We start from the raw sequence: 18743 nt of genomic DNA, 5'->3' as shown, positions 1-18743 counted from the left end.
ATTAAAAAAATGTACCAACAGCAGGTCCTGCTGGACAGAAAAAAGAAATATACCTATATGTCAGACTGTATTATAACTGTTGAAATTAATATTTTAACAGCGATACTGGAAGAGAATAGGTTAAGATCAGCCCCATGTTAGGAAAATATTCTGAAATTAAAATACTTAATTTAGGCCATAAAGATTGTATCTCACATGTCTCAATGCAGCCAGAGACAAAAAGTCTTTACTAGGAAGCCTTCTGTATTCTCCTTAGGGTTGAACTAATTGCTACTCTGGAAGGGTGGAAGTTTGAAATTGTTTTATGACTTCCAGAAGCTGCAACAGATCTTAGCAAAGCTTTAGGTATATAAGGTAACACATCTGTGCTAAATCCTGTCAGCTACTCATAAAGGGGATAGTATGGGAACCAAAATCAGGTGACCAGATGAGTATGATGTAATTCTGTAATCCAGCACAAAAATGATGTTTTAATACTATATGAGATTGAAGTCTCAGAGCAGCCTGTTTTTGGCACCTGGCATAGAAGGATCACTCACCTACTTCATTTTGCCTTGCTTTAGTAGGTAACCAGAGAATAGTAAGTCTTTAGATCAGTCAGGAAAATATAGTGAGATTAGTTAAATACTGTTTTTTTCTGTATCTGTGTGAATATATTCATCTGTGTTATTTTAATATTTCCTGTGATTGAAACTCTGGTGTTTATTGTAAATAGATATTTAGTATTTTCATGTACTTTCACTATTTATTATTAAATATATTTAAACATTTCATTGTGGCTGGTCCTTTAGATAATATTTTAACCTTTGAGAATACTCATATTTATTTGGTGACACTGTGGCCACTCCTACAAGCCTTACTGCATTGGTCAAATTTTACCATTTGTGTTAGTATTAATTTCATTCATAGGTTCATAGGTTCATAGATGTGTACTAGGCCAATGGCCCTGGAGCCTTTACAAGCCCATAGAAGTACCCTGGCATCATGCTGTCATTAGTTCCCGATGCCTCTATCGAGTAAAGCCACTGGAGTGGTTCCGGGGTGAACTTTCTATTTCCCATCCATCAAGATTTCTTTTGAAAAGGGCCAGTGAGGTGCTCTGCTTGACATGTATGGAAAGTCTATTCCAAAGCATGGGCAGTCTCTGGGTTATGAACGTATCCCTCCAGCATGTTCTGTTGTTATGGTAATGAGGTTGAGGTCCCTGGAGTGTGTGGTGCAGAGGGATTGGGATTTCTTTAGGTATAACATTTCTAACAGGGCTGGGTCAGACATGGCTTTGTAATTCAAGCAAAGATCGCCTCGTAATAGACTATATGAGACAGAGAAAAGCTGGAGTTGTTTGAATCTGTCCATGTAGGGCATGTGTTTAAAGCTTAGGATCCTCTTCATGAGGTACCTTTGTGGCCTTTCCAGCGGTTGCAGGTGTTTAGTGAGGTACATGCCAAATGGGACATTATACTCAATGACTGGTCTAATGAGGGAAGAGTAGAGAGATGATGACCTCTTTCTTCCTGGATGTAAAACCCTTTGTAATGAGATATGCCACATAGAAGGACTTTCTGACCTTAGAAGGACACTCGATCACTAAAGTTCAATCTTTAGTGATTTGAAGTATTACAACTTCAACAATCTAATAGAGACCCCCTCTGGCAAAGCATCGAGGTCTGTCAGTCATGTCATCCCAAGGAGACAGATACTGGATCCCCTTATAATGACACCAGAAACTTAGCCAATTGTTGAAGTCAATCATTTATTGCTTGTACTGCGGTATCATTCTGGGCAATTGTATGGCTGCTGCTCAGGGCTAGGGTCATACCTGCCTGGGCCACATAATCTGAGAGCTCCTCCATGTCTCTTCATGTAGTCCAGGAAGGTACATCTCAGGTCATTCACACCCACATGGACAATGACAGAGTCATACTTGTACTTGTTGTAGAGTGACCTAAGTGCATGTGTTATGTGTCAGATCCTGGCACCTGACAGACAGCTGACTGTTACCTTCTCCTTATTCAACCTAGTGAGTGGGACATCAGTGTGCCTCACTATCGAGTCACCTATGATTAGTGTATTGGGCAGGTTGTTTTGCCTTATGGGCTTAGGTTGAGGGGCACACTGTGTAGGTGAGCTGTGTGTCTTGTGATTTGTGCTGTGTTGTGTTGGTCAAGTGTGTTTCTGATTTGGAGGTCTCTGCTGTTTGGGTAGATTTCTATTCAGAGCATTCGCAATGGTGGGTGTGTGGTTTGTGTTTTTATGTGAGAGCTGTGATGGTGGGTGTTCTGGAGTACTATGTGTTCCATGTGGTGTGGTGCAGGTGTTGACCTCCTCTTGACCAGCTATTTCAGTCTTGGCTGGAGAGTGCATGTCTTCCAGTTTGGACAGGGGCGGCTCGTGGCATCGGACTGCCGGTCTGCAGCCCCCTCAGTTGTTTTGGTCTTGTTTATATTTTAATTTAATTGTTTTAATTTAATGTAAAAAAATAAATAAATATTTTTTTTTTGTAGTTTAAATTTCGAGTCCGCGACTCGAAAGTATGCGCATGCGCATTGCGCACCTTACCCGCGGTTGTAAACAGCTTTTTTTTTTTGTTTGTTTACATTGCAGCCCGGAGGAGCAATTAAGGCATCACTGTGATGCCCAGAAGTCTATGCTGCAGCGGTTCTAAACCGCATAGACTTGGAAGGGGCTTGGACTGTGACGTCCGCAGGCACGTCAGTCATGACGTGCCTGCTGGGCTAAAGCCTAAATGCTGCTGATTGGTTGTCGCTCTCCTCCCGGGCTTTGTGCTGGGAAAAGAGCGAGAATCAGTCAGTTCAGTTTAGTTTAGGAATCGAGCTTCAGCTTTCTTTTGGTAATTGTGATCATTTTTTTATTTTATTTTTTTTTTGTTTCATTAATCATTTCTATTTGGAATCGGTTGGATTTATTATCGTTTGGACAGCGCCTGTGGAAGAGCAGAAGAAAGAAGAAGACAGAAGAAGAAGAAAGTACAGAGTGAAGGAGGGGTGCAGAATTAAGTAAGTATGTTAACTCTTTAGTCTAGTACTTGCCTACAAATATAAATAAATGAAGCTGTACAAAACATTGTTGAACTGTATGAGTTTCACGTTGCAGGGAGATTAGTGGAAGTTGAACAACAGATGTCAAGTTGCAACTCTGCATTGTGAAAGAAAAAAAAAATATGTACCCACTCCCAGGAGTCATATTTCATATTTTAATTTTGCTGTAAAGCTACAGATCAGCTTACCAGATAAAAAAAATGCATGTGAGAACAAAACTTGTAACAGTACAACAGGAAGTTGTATTCAATCAGTCTTTTCTCAGTCCTCCTCTGATATATTATATCACTTGTATTATTTTTCTTCTTACACATTTTTCTTCTCCTTCTCTTTTATGGCTTCAGCACATATTTCCTAATTAACCTCATGAGACGCCCATCAGTGTATGCCAGTGTATACTGTACTAACTTACATCCAAGGCAAACATTAAGAAGCTAGTGCCAGTAAATTTTTTTAATTAGAATAAATTTCCTGGTGTGATATTAACATTTAAAATGAAGACTTTTGTTTTTATTACTTATAAAGATTAGCCAAAATTAATCAATACAACCCTCTTTGCTTTGCATTTCTCTTTTTATTTTATTTCTGTGAGTTTAAAAACAATAAAGAGAGTACATGACTGTATTACTGATATTAAAAATATGAGTTGAAGTTGTCATAATGGTTAAGACATTTTCTTGAGGGACAAGAGATGCAAGTTTGATGATCACCAAAGGAAAATTATCAGGTTAAAATGCCCCAGTAGACAGTTAGCCTAGTACTTACCTACGAGCATGCAATATTTTGCCTAAAAAGTAATTCAAGCTTTGTTTAAAATAAATATACACAGACTCCTTTAATTCTGATTTCCATCAGTGTAATTGGAGAACAGTTAGGGAAATCCAGTGATTCATGAAGGGAACAGATCTGGAATGTTCACAACTGATAATCCAAATGAAAGAAGCTTGTTAACAATAAGCAGTGGAAGGTGGCAATATCAATAAATATAACAAGAAAAAGGTCATTACTGAGATACCTTAAGAGGTTTTAGCTGGTTATGGCCCTCAGAAGTAAAACTGTACCACTGCTATATGGGAAGATATTCTTGCTTGCAGCCTCTTTGAGACTATTGCATTATATGTCTAATGGCAGGTTTGGCAAATGGGTCATTATACTTTCACTTTTTCATAATGTATGCTATGTATGGATGAATTTTTCACAGGTAGTACTGCACTTCATGCAAACCAACCATAGATGATGTTGCAGGTATCTTGCAAAAGATTTGTGCAGTTAAAGAGATGTTTTTATTCTCGCAGTTTAGCAATACAGAGAGAGGCCAGTGCAAACCAGCAACACACTGATTATGCATATCTAGAAACGTGTAATAGAACAGAAATAATTAAAGTTTTTCTTTTTCTGAAACTCTGTAGGTAAGAAGTCAAGATCATCAACATTCCATACCTGTTACAACTTTTCTAATTTTACAGCATACTAAGGCTAAGAGCAGTAAAACTTGATTAAGTGTAGTTACTGATAGATATTTCATTCATAGGAGCCAGAGCTTTATCTTGTCTCTTTAGATACAGCACTGGGCTTAACATGTCAAAGAAAAAGCAGATGAGATATTAAGCAATGCATGGCAAAACACTTTTTAATGTGCATCTTTGAGGTGTCATTTGCAGAGATCAAGCTTGAAGTCAGTTATAAGAAATAGGGTGGAAGTTACAAAAAAACATATTTAGGATCTTGCTATGAAGGAACAGTGAACAGTCTAATATTTTTTGCTAAGAGTAAATATCAAAACTGAGAACATGAGTAAAATGCTAACAAAAATAACATTTAAAGGAATTGAGAAATTCTGCGTGTGTGTGTGTGTGTGTGTGTGTGTGTGTGTGTGTGTTGGTCGCTGGAGGGATTTGGTGTGTGTGTGTGTGTGTGTGTGTGTGTGTGTGTGTGTGTGTGTGTGTGTAGATGCCCCAGTTGCAATATACTGGTGGTTAGACTTATGGTGGTGTGGTAGGGAATACCTCAGGCTTGAACCCTGTACCTTGTATGCAGGTGTTAAAGACCTGACTTCCCTACCCACCACCATTTGTAAAAAAAAAAAATCAGATTTTTGCCTCATATTTCATCTGATCTATTCCTCATAATTGTGGTTTTTAAATGTTGCACTGCTTGAAATTTGATGGTGCAGTGGTAGCATTGTTGCCTCACAGTTGCAGGTTCTTGGGTTTGATTCTTGGCTGGGGTGCCTTCTTTGTGGGGGGTGGTCTGTATCTTCTCCCTGTGTTTGTGTGGGTTTGCTTTTGTGTCCTTCCATCTTACAAAGACATGTCTGCATTATTTCTTTACGGGCCTCTGCTGAGAATTGTTTTTTTTTGTTCCAAGTCAGACTGTCCTGATTAACAAATTGACAGGCATTTGAATTTCAGACTTCAGGTTTCTGAATGTTTACTTCCTTACATATTTGATGGTGCAGTGGCAGTATTGTTGCCTCATAGCTAGAGGTTTTTCTGGTTTGATTCTTGGCTGGGGTGCCTTTTGTGTGGAGTCTGCATCTTATCCCTGTGTTTGTGTGGATTTGCTCTGGTGTCCTGCCATTTTACAAAGACATCTGTCTACAGTATTTCTCCCTGGGCCTCTGCTGAAAATTGTTTTTGTTCCATCAGAAATAAAATTGACAGGCATTTGAATTTCAGACTTCATATTCTTCAGAAAATACATAGTAAAACAACTTTTTATTCTAGCAAAAAATATATAGTAACATAACCTTTTATTATAGCAATTTTTTAAGTTTATAAGATGACTATTTGAAATTTGTCCTTATTTTTGGGACTGTAATACCCTGTTATTGGCTTGGTCCAGGTTTTTTGTGCTAAGGTTGACAGCTATGGCAAGAACTGAATTCACTGAATATGTTTGAGGGCTGTATTCCCTCATTACTGGGTTTGTCCAGGTGTTTTGTGCTAAGAGGTTGACAGCTATGGTGAAAACTGAATTCATCAAATGATAGCCATTTAAGTTTCAGTCTTCCTCTCTTTCACAAAGCAGCTGATTTGGCATAGTGGTATGTTGCTCTTGACTGTTTTGCACAGGGACCTTTGCAGTAAAATGTACAGTGGTAACACTGCATTTTTCTTTCACAAAGCAGGTGATTTGGCATAGTGGTATGTTGTTCTGACTCTTTTGCACAGGAACCTTGGCAGTAAAATGTATGGTGGTAATGCAGCATTTTATTCTAGCAGCTTTCCAAGATTGTACAAGCAATGTTTAATGTGTCCCTGGTTTTTCCCTTTTGACCCACCCCAATAAATTTGGCTTTTTCCAGACTTCTTGTGCTGCGAAGTTGAGATGCAGTTGAGTATTGCGTAGATTTTACAAGGAGCTGAGAAGCTGCAGGGGAAGAAAAGTTTAGTGCTGATTATGCTAAGTTGGCTTACATTGCTAATAGCACAACAGATTGTGTACTTGCTTTTGATGCAGTAGGTTGTTGGTTCTACTCCCATAAGGGGTGAATGCTGTCGTACTGAAAGTTAAGATACTAACTATGAGCCTGTTATGAGTTTGCTATCCATTTCCTATTGCAATATTACTAGCTTATTTTAATGCAATTTAGGCAATTTATTCCTCAGGGGCATCAGACACTTTATTTTTCGATGAAGCCATGAAATATAAAGGTGATTGCTAGCAGCAACCTCTTCATTACAGATTTATTTAACGTGGAATTATTTAGATGACTTTTTTACTACTTCAGAGATTGTGCATATTTACTGATAATACTGGACTGTAGTAGTCTGAGTAGATTTTTATGATTGAAATGTTCTGAATTGGGCAGTTTTGTTTAATTGTTTACTGGAAAAATGTTCAAAGCAATAGGAAGGTGTATCAAAGAGCACATGTATGTTTCATATGCAAGGGGCCTATGATTTGAAAACAGCCCAGAATTAATTATCTGCCACGGGTAAAATGTATTTTCTTTGAATGTGAGTTTTAATGTTGTTTCAATGAATGTGAGTTTCAAGGGCAGAGAACTTTTAATGCCAAGTTTGTTTAGCAGATATCTTAGTGTTTGTGCTGTAAAATACAAAAGAAAGTACGCAGTATGCACATTAGTGTTTATGGTAAATGGAGTGAAATAGCCAAGTAATGGTTCATTGGAATGGCTGCAGAGGCTCCATTCAACCATGATTTTGGAGGGGGGAAGGGCAGCAAACTCAGGCAAGCCCAGCTGAACTATACCTCCCGACTGTCCAGATTTTCAAAGAATGAATAGATTTTTGCTTCTTATTTTTGGTTTGTTCATAAAATTTGTAGTTTTCTGGCAAATCATTTAGGATCTGCTCTTCAATTTTTCCCTTAGAACTTCTCTACTTGCAATCTAAACAGTCTATTCTCTATCTCAATAGCTCAGCACTTGCTCCTAAAGCATTTTTATATAGGTAAAGTACTTGTATACTAAACAAAGTACTACATTAGCCTAGAATCCCCTTGAGTACCCATTTCCCTATAGGTCCCTTCTGACTCAGTTACACAGCAAACTTTTTCACTTTTTCTAGCATGTCGAAGGGTCAGTTGCTAGCGTCCTCTCCTGTTCAGCTGGTGAATCTGGGCATCTTGAGGCAATGTTACAATTGCCTCATGTACACAGACAACCCACTCCTTCTCCCACAAAACACAAATACATGGGAGAGATGCAACTATATAGCCAAACTGGAGGCTGAGCTCTCTCAACTCAGGACTGGCAAGACCAGACAGGAGGAGAAGGAAACCACGCACACCACAAACCCAGTTTCACATAGAACTATCACAACTGCAAAACAAACACATAAACACACAAAGACATACTTGGAGGCACTGATCAAAAATCTACCAAAACTACAGAGGCCTCCAAAGCAGACACCCAAGCAACTGCCACCTCAAGACATAAGACATGCAACACATAGTTCTCAAAGTCAGTGTGCTAAACAGTCACAGCCCTTAAGGCCAAACACAATGCCAGACACACTTGTTATAGGTGACTCCATAGTCAGACACACTGACGTCCCACTCACCAGACTGAACAAGGAAAAGATCACAGTTAGCTGCCTGTCAGGCGCTAGAATCCGCCACATAACACAAGCACTCAGGTCACTCCACAGCAAGTACAAGTATGACTCAGTCATTGTCCATGCCGGTGTGAACGACCTGAGACGCACCTCCCTGGACTACATGAAAAGAGACATAGAGGAGCTCTCAGATTATGTAGCCCAGGCCGGTATGACCCTGACCCTGAGCAGTATCCTACCCTCACCAAGAATGATGCCACAATACAGAGACAAAATGATCAGCTTTAATAATTGGCTTAATTACTGGTGTCATTCTAAGGGGATCCAATGTCTGTCTGCCTGGGATGACATGCTTGACAAGCCACGCTGCTTCGCAAGGGACGGCTTGCACCTGTCACCCTGGGCTTCCGGATATTGGCAAAGGCTCTTGCCATCCCCATAGTGCCTTTTTTAGGCAAGGCTCAAATGATAAACCTACCGCCCTAGAAAACAAAAATGGAGGAAAAACTAAGGGTAATACTGCTCAATGCCAGAAGTCTAAACCTCAAGATGCACGCCCTCGAAGCCCTCCTCAGTATGGAGAACATCGATGTTTGTGCTGTGACTAAAACCTGGTTCAAGGCTCCTGAGAGCACCCCAGCACTATCAGGTTATACCTCATATCATGCGTTCCGGCCCCAAAATCCGGACCGAACTACAAAAGGAGGGGGAGTATCCATATTCATAAAGGATACCCACACCTCCAGGTTAGTGGCAATGCACGAAGCATCGGAGACCATCCAGGTGCAATTAACCATAGGTAAAACTGCCCTACAGTTTGTAACATGCTACAGACCACCTTCTCAAACTCAGGAAACCCACACAGCCTTCCTGAAGACACTGGAGAGTATAAATGTCTCTCCAAACACCATCATATTGGGTGACTTCAACTACCCAAACATAGACTGGGAACATTACTCAAGCCCCAACACCCTAGCCCAAAGGTTCCTTGAGTTCATAAACTCAAATGCTATGGAACAACTAGTCACCATTCCTACAAGAGGAGAAAATATACTAGACCTGATCATCACAAACATGGGGACAAAATGCTCCACACCGGAAGTATATCCCTCATTGGTGAGATCAGACCATAAATTAATCTCACTGGAGATCCACATCCCGCCCCCACCCCAGCAAAAAAGACCACAGTGAAGAACTTCTCAAAAGCAAACTTCACACTTCTTAAGACTGGAGTGGTATCCTTCAAGGCCCCCGAGCCAGTGGAAACCACAACCCACGCTGCTGAAACCCTTACAAATGCCTTCTACGAGCACCTCCAGGAATGTATGGATCAAGTAATCCCTAATAAAATCAAGACCTTTTCCACCAAAGGCAGGCGCCCGGTCTGGTGGACTCCAGCCATAAACAAACTCTACAACAAGAGGAGAAAGCTACTACATGACAGAGCAAAATCCCTAAATGGGAAGGCATCTCTGATCAATACTAGCAAAAAACTACGATCACTCATAAAATCATCCAAGGCCAACTTTGAGAGAAAAATCACTAATGACACAAAAGACAATCATAAAGCCTTCTTTAGCACATGTGAATGTTGTCCCGCGTTTTACGTGGGACTTACTAAAAGGAGACTAAGGGACAGATTGTACAATCATTTATATGACATAAGGAAGAGAAATGACCAAAATGCACTGGCGAAACATATTGGTGAACATGATTCCCATTATTTTACATTTAAGGTGCTACAAGTGATGAGGGGAAATCCTAGAGGAGGGGATGCCATTAACAATTTAGCATGCTTGGAGTTGAAATGGATACTTCTATTGAAAGCTCATACTGACCCCGGACTAAATCAGTTTTTGTCCATAAAACCTATACTGAACAGTAGACCTCTATAGTCTGATAACTGAGTCCCTAGGGAACGGTTGGAGAATTATTACATATGTCAAGCACTACAAGGTTTGACATTATGGTTGTCGAACCTGTGTTCATGTTGACTTAATTTATAACCCGAGGCTGGTTATGTTTTTAGAGTACGTGCTCTAGTGGTACTAGATTTCATCTAGGTTTATGTTTTCATATACAGTTGGCTGTTTATTTTTGTATTGGTTTTATTGTGCTTATTATTTTGGATTTGGCTTATTCGCCTCAGTCGAACACTTATATACATTTTTTGTGTATATATACTTTTTGTCTCCATGTATATTTTCCTGTCTCCACATTTTTTGTCCCCATACTCTGAGGAATGATTTGACAGCTTAGATGGTGCACACCTCGAGGATGTATGGCCCTTTAAGTGAGTTCCAACCATACGTCACTTTATACTAGGTAAGGAACCTGACACATTGAGAGAGCAACTACCAGTTCTCATAACGGAGACGCTGTTGCGAGTGAGGTTTCTTCTCGCGCAGTTATACTAGATTTGTAGTAATGTTTCCCAGAGGGTTTTTTGGTTTGTTTTACCCTCGCTACACCTTTTTGAGAAATACATGGCTGAAGGTAGAAATGGGTAATATATAATTCTTTCCATTAAGGTCTTTTTACATATTTATGTCTGCATCTGTCTAACAGGAGATGTGTAATAACATTGTCAGATGTTAGGACTGGGGTTTTCATACTCACGTCTTTGCACTTATGTCTTTGTACACGCTCAGTTTTCCACTGTTGAAACATTCACAGACTTGCAGTGTAGTTAGTTATTGGTTCAGTCAATCATTGATTCCGGATTGAGATTGACGTTTTCCTTGCTTTACATAATGGATTCAGTTAGATGTTTACTATTATACTTTAAGATTTTTCGCATGGTTTATGTACTGTTTAATTAAATTTTATTGTGAAAGAGCTGTCGCGAGCTGCTCTATTATGAATAAGCCTCCTACTGGATGTTACAAGAAGTGTAATTTAATTACATCGGTATAGCAGTAACTTGCTTTATGAATGGGAAGATTACTGATCTGTTGTTCTAGTAATGTTGTCAAATTTGGTTAGTTTAGGATGTGCTTATGCATAGCGTGTTTTATAGTATGTATACGTTAGTTGCTTAACATATCGTCTTTTTGTTACATGTTTTTAGATGGCTAAAACTTTTTTAACAAAGTGAATGTATTGCATTTTCTTAGAAAAGTGAATGTATTGCATTTTTTAAAAACAGTGAGAGCTTTCAAACTGTGAGAGCTTTTTGTATTTTGAAGACCGTTGGTGTCTGAATTTCTGCAAGCGTGTTATCCGTAACCTTGGATACATGACTAATTGCTTGATTGCTTTAATGTTCCCGCCTAAATGTTTTTATTGTATTTAAATAAGCACCCATTGTACCAGAACTGTGATTATCTGAGGAAGCATAGCTTTGCTATGCGAAAGCGCTTATTCACTGTGTTTTATTTCATTAAACGTTTTACAACATCATTCTAACGGAGGCTTTTTTTCGTGGTGACTCCTTCACGTTTTTCACTTTGACTATCTTTTTATACTGTCGGAAGGAGTCTTTGAGTTCCAGTAAACAGTTTTGATATTCCATCCTTCTTTAGCTATGTTAGAAACCTGGGTGGAAACTCCCAGATATGCTCAGAATTAGTCCAAAATGATAAAAAAATCACTGAACCCACAGACATTGCCAACATACTGGCAGACAGGTTCAGTGCAAATTTCTCCCCTCCCTCCCCCCCAAAAGGAGAAATATCTATCCCACCAGAGTCTAGCCTCCCAAACATCTCAGATGCCCAGGTGAGAGCTGCTCTCTCTAAAGCAAAAAACACAGCATCAATGGGACCGGACGGTGTCCCCGGCTGTGTGCTACACGAACTCAATGAGGAACTAAACCCACACATAAGGCTGCTGTTTAATCTTAGCCTTACTACAGGATACGCACCCAAAGAATGGCGTGACGGCAACTGTGGTCCCACTCCACAAAGGTGGTGCTTCTACGGACCCTGAAATTACCGCCCATAAGCTTGACGAGCCTTGTCTGCAAAGCTATGGAGAGGATCATAATGGAACTCATAAATAAAGACATTGGGGACCTACAGACACTGGATCCTACCCAATTTGGCTTTGTCAAGGGCAGATCCTGCCTCTTGAACTTGGTCGACTTTTTCGAAACAGTCACTAAGGCCATTGATGAGGGTAAGGCAGTTCACACAGCCTACCTTGACCTAGCAAAAGCATTCAACACAATACCCCACTCGGGCATCATAGAAAAGCTCACCAGCTTAGATGTAAACCCATATGTCACAAGATGGGTTGCAAACTGGCTCAAGGACAGAACACACAGGGTTAGAGTTGCTGGTGCCATGTCAGACTCTAAGCCGGTCACGAGCGGTGTCCCACAGGGCTCAGTTCTGGGCCCCCTCTTGTTCGGCATTTATTTTTCTGAAGTGCAGGCAAACATAGGGGGATTGTGGCTGACAAAATTTGCAGATGACTGCAAACTGGGCACCATAATTGACACTCCATCAGACACAGACATCCTCCAGAAAGGTCTCATAGAAATGGATAACTGGTGCCAGAGCCATGGCCTTAAGCTGAATGCCAAAAAATGTATAGTCATACCCTTTGGGAAAAACAAGGTAACCCCTAATTACCACATAGGTGGTAATCCATTAAACACGGAAGAAGTTATCAGGGACCTGGGGACCCAAGTTGACAGTAACCTCTCTTTTGACACTCACATTGCCAAAGTGGTTAGGAAGACCTTCTACATTGCCCACCTGATCATGAAGGGATTCACATCCAGATCAGGAGAGGTCATTGTACCCCTGTACTCTTCACTTATCAGACCAATGATTGAGTACAACGCCCCATTCGGAATGGTGGTCCCACTCCACAAAGGTGGTGCTTCTATGGACCCTGGAAATTACCGCCCCATAAGCTTGACAAGCCTTGTCTGCAAAGCTATGGAGAGGATCATAATGGAACTCATAAATAAAGACATTGGGGACCTACAGACACTGGATCCTACCCAATTTGGCTTTGTCAAGGGCAGATCCTGCCTCTTGAACTTGGTCGACTTTTTCGAAACAGTCACTAAGGCCATTGATGAGGGTAAGGCAGTTCACACAGCCTACCTTGACCTAGCAAAAGCATTCGACACAATACCCCACTCGGGCATCATAGAAAAGCTCACCAGCTTAGATGTAAACCCATATGTCACAAGATGGGTTGCAAACTGGCTCAAGGACAGAACACACAGGGTTAGAGTTGCTGGTGCCATGTCAGACTCTAAGCTGGTCACAAGCGGTGTCCCACAGGGCTCAGTCCTGGGCCCCCTCTTGTTCGGCATTTATTTTTCTGAAGTGCAGGCAAACATAGGGGATTGTGGCTGACAAAATTTGCAGATGACTGCAAACTGGGCACCATAATTGACACTCCATCAGACACAGACATCCTCCAGAAAGGTCTCATAGAAATGGATAACTGGTGCCAGAGCCATGGCCTTAAGCTAAATGCCAAAAAATGTATAGTCATACCCTTTGGGAAAAACAAGGTAACCCCTAATTACCACATAGGTGGTAATCCATTAAACACGGAAGAAGTTATCAGGGACCTGGGGACCCAAGTTGACAGTAACCTCTCTTTTGACACTCACATTGCCAAAGTGGTTAGGAAGACCTTCTACATTGCCCACCTGATCATGAAGGGATTCACATCCAGATCAGGAGAGGTCATTGTACCCCTGTACTCTTCACTTATCAGACCAATGATTGAGTACAACGCCCCATTCGAATGTACCTTACCCGACACCTGCAGCAGTTGGAAAGACCCCAAAAGTTCCTCACCAAAAGGATAAAGGCTCAAACATATGTCATACGATGCCCGACTGAAGAAACTCCAGCTCTATTCAGTCGCATACCGCCTGCTCAGAGGTGATCTGTGCCTGACATACAAGGCCATGTCCAACCCGAATTAATGGACATGCTCCACCTCAAAAATCCAAATCCACCAGAGCCACGAGAGCAAGAGACTTAAACCTCAACACGGATATAAATAGGATGTGCTGGAGGGACAGATTCATCACCCAGAGACTCCCTACACTATGGAACAGAATCCCAGTCCATGTGAGGCAGAGCCCCTCACTGACTCTGTTCAAGAGAAATCTTGACGAGTGGATGGGAGATCGTAGGTTTACCCCGGGAATCATCTATGTATCACTGCTGGACAGAGGCACAGCAAACTAATGGGTATAGTATTCTCATCCTAAGGGGTGGTGAAAGCCACACACACTCTGGCTAGGCTTATAAATACCCTAGGGCAGATAGCCTAGTATGAACCTATGAACCTATGAACCTATGAATTAAGTCACTGAATAATGATACACTGAGTTTCAGACTTCATAACCTTCAGAAAAATGCATGTTAAAGTAAGAGCTGTTCTAACAATTGTCTCAATTTATACAAGAGCAATTTTAATACTGTTTATATATTCCCCAATATATTTGGCCTTGTTCAGATTTACTGCATTAACAGATTGAGAGGTACATGCAAATAAATTGCTTTATAGAATTAGACATAGCCAACCTCTCAACTGTCCCCAATTTTGGCTCAAAATGTTGCTCTTCCCCCTAATAATCCCTCCGCAAAATAGCAATTTTGGAAGAAAACTTGGAGGGTTTACAATTAAGAAATAATTGTAATAATCAAAGTTATAGATTACTTGAAATGCATGTAGATTATTTTATTTTGTCAGCTGCTCAAGTTAGCATTACTAATATTAAAGTGTCCCTTCTTTGACAGGTTCCCAGCTGTATTGTGTGGCTATTTTATATTTTTGCATCACATTTTTGGTCCATTTTTCATAAAATTGTGTTTTTTGGCAAATTAGTGACAAATCACTAAAGACTGAAGTTAGAAAATGACAGACATTTGAGTTTCAGATTTTATACCCTTAAGAAAATTCATACTAATGCAAGACTTATTCTATTATCTTTCTAAGTTTATTAGAGCAATATTTAAAAATTGTCCTTATTTTTGGGCCTTTGCCCACTTCTGTGTATGGCTTTGTCCAGATTTCTTGCTCTGAGGTTGAGAGGTATGACAAATGTGTCAGGGCCATCACAGTCAACCAGAGACATTTCAAATTGTGACATACTTGTTGCACCCCACTCCCCCATGTAGTGACTCTGTATGTTTCCAAGCAAGGCAAGGAGTAGTTATGCAGTGTAAATGTGCAGTGTGCCCCCCCATCCGAGGTAGACACAAGTACTACAGTGGCTTTTCATCTGTCCTTGATTTTGCAGAACGGTCTGGTTTCTGTCATGTTTTTGTACTGTTTTTATGCTTATTACTCAGATTTATGCTTATTACTCAAAGTGTCTGTTGCTCTGTGTTTAAGTAGCAATGCTTTAATGACCATAAGGTAAGCTTGTCTGAGATCGTAAGATGCAAGTAAGCTTTAATAAGCATACTGTTAAAGAACTGCAAACATTGAAAGCCTTTCTGTTGTTGCCATGCAGAAAATACTTGACTAGATAATGTATAAGCCTTTGGTATTAAAGGACAGGATTCCATTATTTTAAAAAGCTCATTACACTTGTTGGAGACTTCCAGTCATCTCTACAGACTTTACCCGTAAACTAAACAGAATGCCAATCATGTGTGGTCCATAACCTGTACAGTAATCCTTTAAGCAATGTATCTTGAGCTTGTTTCTTGTTTGCTTTTCATTTTTTACTTTGATCATGTTTTCCCCATGAAACAAGTAGATAGAGGTCAGGCAGCAGGTCTTTTTTGGATAAGAAACATTTTTACAAGTGGGGGCATCACAGATTTCTACTTTCAGCATGTTACTTGGTACTTTAATAAAGCTGAATATAAATTATAATTAGAACTGCAAGGAGAAGTGGTTTGAGTTGAGTGCTTCTGGTTTTTCTTATACTTGATTTTGACTGGCTTTCCAGTAATGTATTTAAAAAGTAATTTATTTTTTCATGCCTCACATCCTTTTGTTTCCAGCTAGATATTAAGTAAGCTGTCATGCAGCCAATGCATTGAAATATTTTTATTCTTCTACACTTATTTTTGTCTTGATTGGACTCTCATAATGATGGTTTGCCACCCAGGGCAGCAAATTTAATTAAAGTTAGTTTTTGTGGTTTTGAGCATAGCCCCTCCCCTTTCTAGTTGGCCACACCCCTTCCCATTGGCCCCACCCATTCAGCTGTCTCCTGCAGCCCCCCCCCCTTTGATTTGAAGTCACCAGCCGCCACTGAGTTTGGATATATAAGTGCATCTCTCACAAGTCTGAATTTTGGGAGGTAAGAGGAAAGGGTTCTGTGTACATAAAGCAGTTGCTACACTGCATCAGAATGCCCGAGTTCACCAGGTTAATAGGAGAAAGCACAGGGAACTGACCTTTAGACATGCCAGGAGGGATGGTTATTGTTAATAAGTACTGGAGGTTTTTCCTTATAGGACATTTAGTGTTGTTAGCACTTGTGTGCTACAATAATTGCTGCAAGAAACCAGATGAAGTGCTAGGTGAATAAGCTAGTTAAATGCAAGAGAGAAGAGAACTAGCAAGATCTAAGGGAAAAATTAAAGAGCAGACTTTCTGGCACTGGTAATAGTTTACCCCAGCTTAGTGGCACTGCACTGCATGCAAACCCATGCAAAAACAGGCTTTTTAAAGCAGAAAGTTGAAAGGGAGCTAGAAACCACTCCTCTTGTGGTAGATAGGCTACCTAGTGCTTACCACTCCCACTGATAAGCTGAGAGGCTGAGTGCTTACTGCTCCCACTGATAAGCTGAGAGGCTTCCCTCTTACATAGAAAAGTCTGGGGAACTCAGAAACTACAATACAGTGCTGAATACAGAAAATATGTATCTGAGCTACTCTAGTAACAGGAAAGGTGGGAAAACAAGCTAGAACTTTTTTTTTTTTCAGTATAATTTGGTACCCTTGTAACAGCCTTAGAGTAGCTGGCTTTGCAGTGTCTGGTGGCAGTAACTACCTTATAGTCTGGGCAAAGGGTAGCAGAGTGAGTAAATCTGTGCCAGCCTTTCCCAGGGGTGTGGGTGGGTGGGAGAGTGGGTGCAAATCAAATCTCAAAGAGTGTGTGTGTGTCAGCTGCTTGGACCAGGGACACAGAGAACTGGTTTCACAGAGAGATTGGTGGAGGACTTGGCTTAGACACTCTGCTGAGGACTCAGCACTACAGCTGTGCCAGTGGGGAGTCTTACTGGGGGCCTGGAGAGAGAGACAGGGAAATCCAGCCCCAAGACTGAGTGCGTTCCCTGTATGCTGTAATGGGGAATTGAGCTTAATGCAGAGAGCTGGAAATACTGTGAATATATATTTTTGTTCCAAGTGAAGACCCCCTCACCAGTATCAGTGGTGAGGATTCAGGCTCCTTGATTACTGGCCCAGAGCAGGCATATCTCAGTAACAATGCATTATTAAAACAATTACTAGAAAATGGAAATCAAAATCTAAACTAACAGTACTTTAAGTATTGAATATTGTAAAAGAAAAATAAGTAGAAGAGTAATCTTTAGGAAAGGGAAGGAGCAAAATAGAAATAAATGCAATTTTTGGGAACAATGCATGCAGAATAATGTTCAGCAAGGGGAGTAAGGCTTAAAGGAAGGCAGGAAATGAGCAATTTATGTAATGTTGGACTGAATGTCAGTTATAAAGAAAAAAAGAAAACATATAATATATAATGTATGTAAATGGAAAAATGTTAATATGTTTTGTTTTCTTTTATACAAATGTATGTATATTTATGTCTTAAGTGATAATTTAATAAAGATGTTTAAGATAATATTAAAAAGATTTTTCTGTGGTTGTGCAGTTATTCCTGAATAAGAACCAGAATGCATTCACATTTTGCTTTCATTATGTAAATTTATTTTACCATTTCCTAGCTTCCTACAAGACCAATGCCCAAAATATTTGGATACAGTATTTCTTTAAGTAGTACAGTTTGAAACAATTGCATATACTTCTTTGTTTTTTTATCTCCTTAATTTTTAACTCATTGACTTTATTTATTGCCCTGGATAGTGTAATAATGTACACACTCCTCTCTTTTCTGTGCCTTTAGCCCCAGTACTTTAGAAATATGTCCAAACATATTATAGTTTGCATATGAATAATTGATTTAAATGTAATGTTTTATGTATTAATTTGCTTAATTTCCTGCCAACAGACTTTCTTAAAGTCTTATCTCAATATTTTTAATGCATTTTCAGACTTCACTATATTAAATTGTAATGCTAGCAAAGTACTTATGTTTACTGTAACGTTAAACAAAATACAAATTCTTTTGAACGTACTTGTCTTTCCTGTTGTACTCTTTGACAATGGTTCTTTCTTTTACAGCTTCTACTAAACTGATTAAATGAAGAACAATGCTCACGTCTGTGTATATAACCATACCCAGTACTACAGGCTTGAAATATAAATAAACACATTTCCTGTACATCTCATTTTTGCTCATCTTCATTACTGTGCAATATATTCTGTCTTTATTTTATCATATTTGGCTTCTTATTTGAATCACATGTGATCTTCTGCATCCTCAGTTAATTCATTTAACTGTCGTTGTTGTTGTTGTGGTGTCTTTTGGCTTTTCCCGGTTAGGGGTCGCTACAGCAGAACTCCGGTCCGCTAATGATTGGCAGTAGATTTTTTATGCGCCGAGTTGCCGGCCCTGATGCACAACCTT

General features: G+C 39.9%; 1 long non-coding RNA gene across 2 annotated transcripts in view; it reads left to right on the top strand.

Moving 5' to 3' along the window:
- Window positions 1–18743, top strand: part of LOC122815157 — a 413630-nt gene that overhangs the window by 259563 nt on the left and 135324 nt on the right. The window contains exon 4 of one of the 2 annotated variants that reach the window (XR_006366935.1): window positions 18398–18487. The exons of the other annotated variant lie outside the window; for it this stretch is intronic. This is a non-coding gene — a long non-coding RNA (uncharacterized LOC122815157). Of the gene's footprint in view, window positions 1–18397; window positions 18488–18743 lie in introns of those variants that run through there. 2 annotated transcript variants of the gene reach the window in all.

This window comes from Protopterus annectens, chromosome 11.part0 (genome assembly GCF_019279795.1).
Source record: "Protopterus annectens isolate FY-2018-M chromosome 11.part0, PAN1.0, whole genome shotgun sequence".
NCBI lineage: Eukaryota > Metazoa > Chordata > Ceratodontiformes > Protopteridae > Protopterus > Protopterus annectens.
The sequence above is the reverse complement of the archived record's forward strand: the minus strand, read 5'-3'. Positions and strand labels throughout refer to the sequence as shown.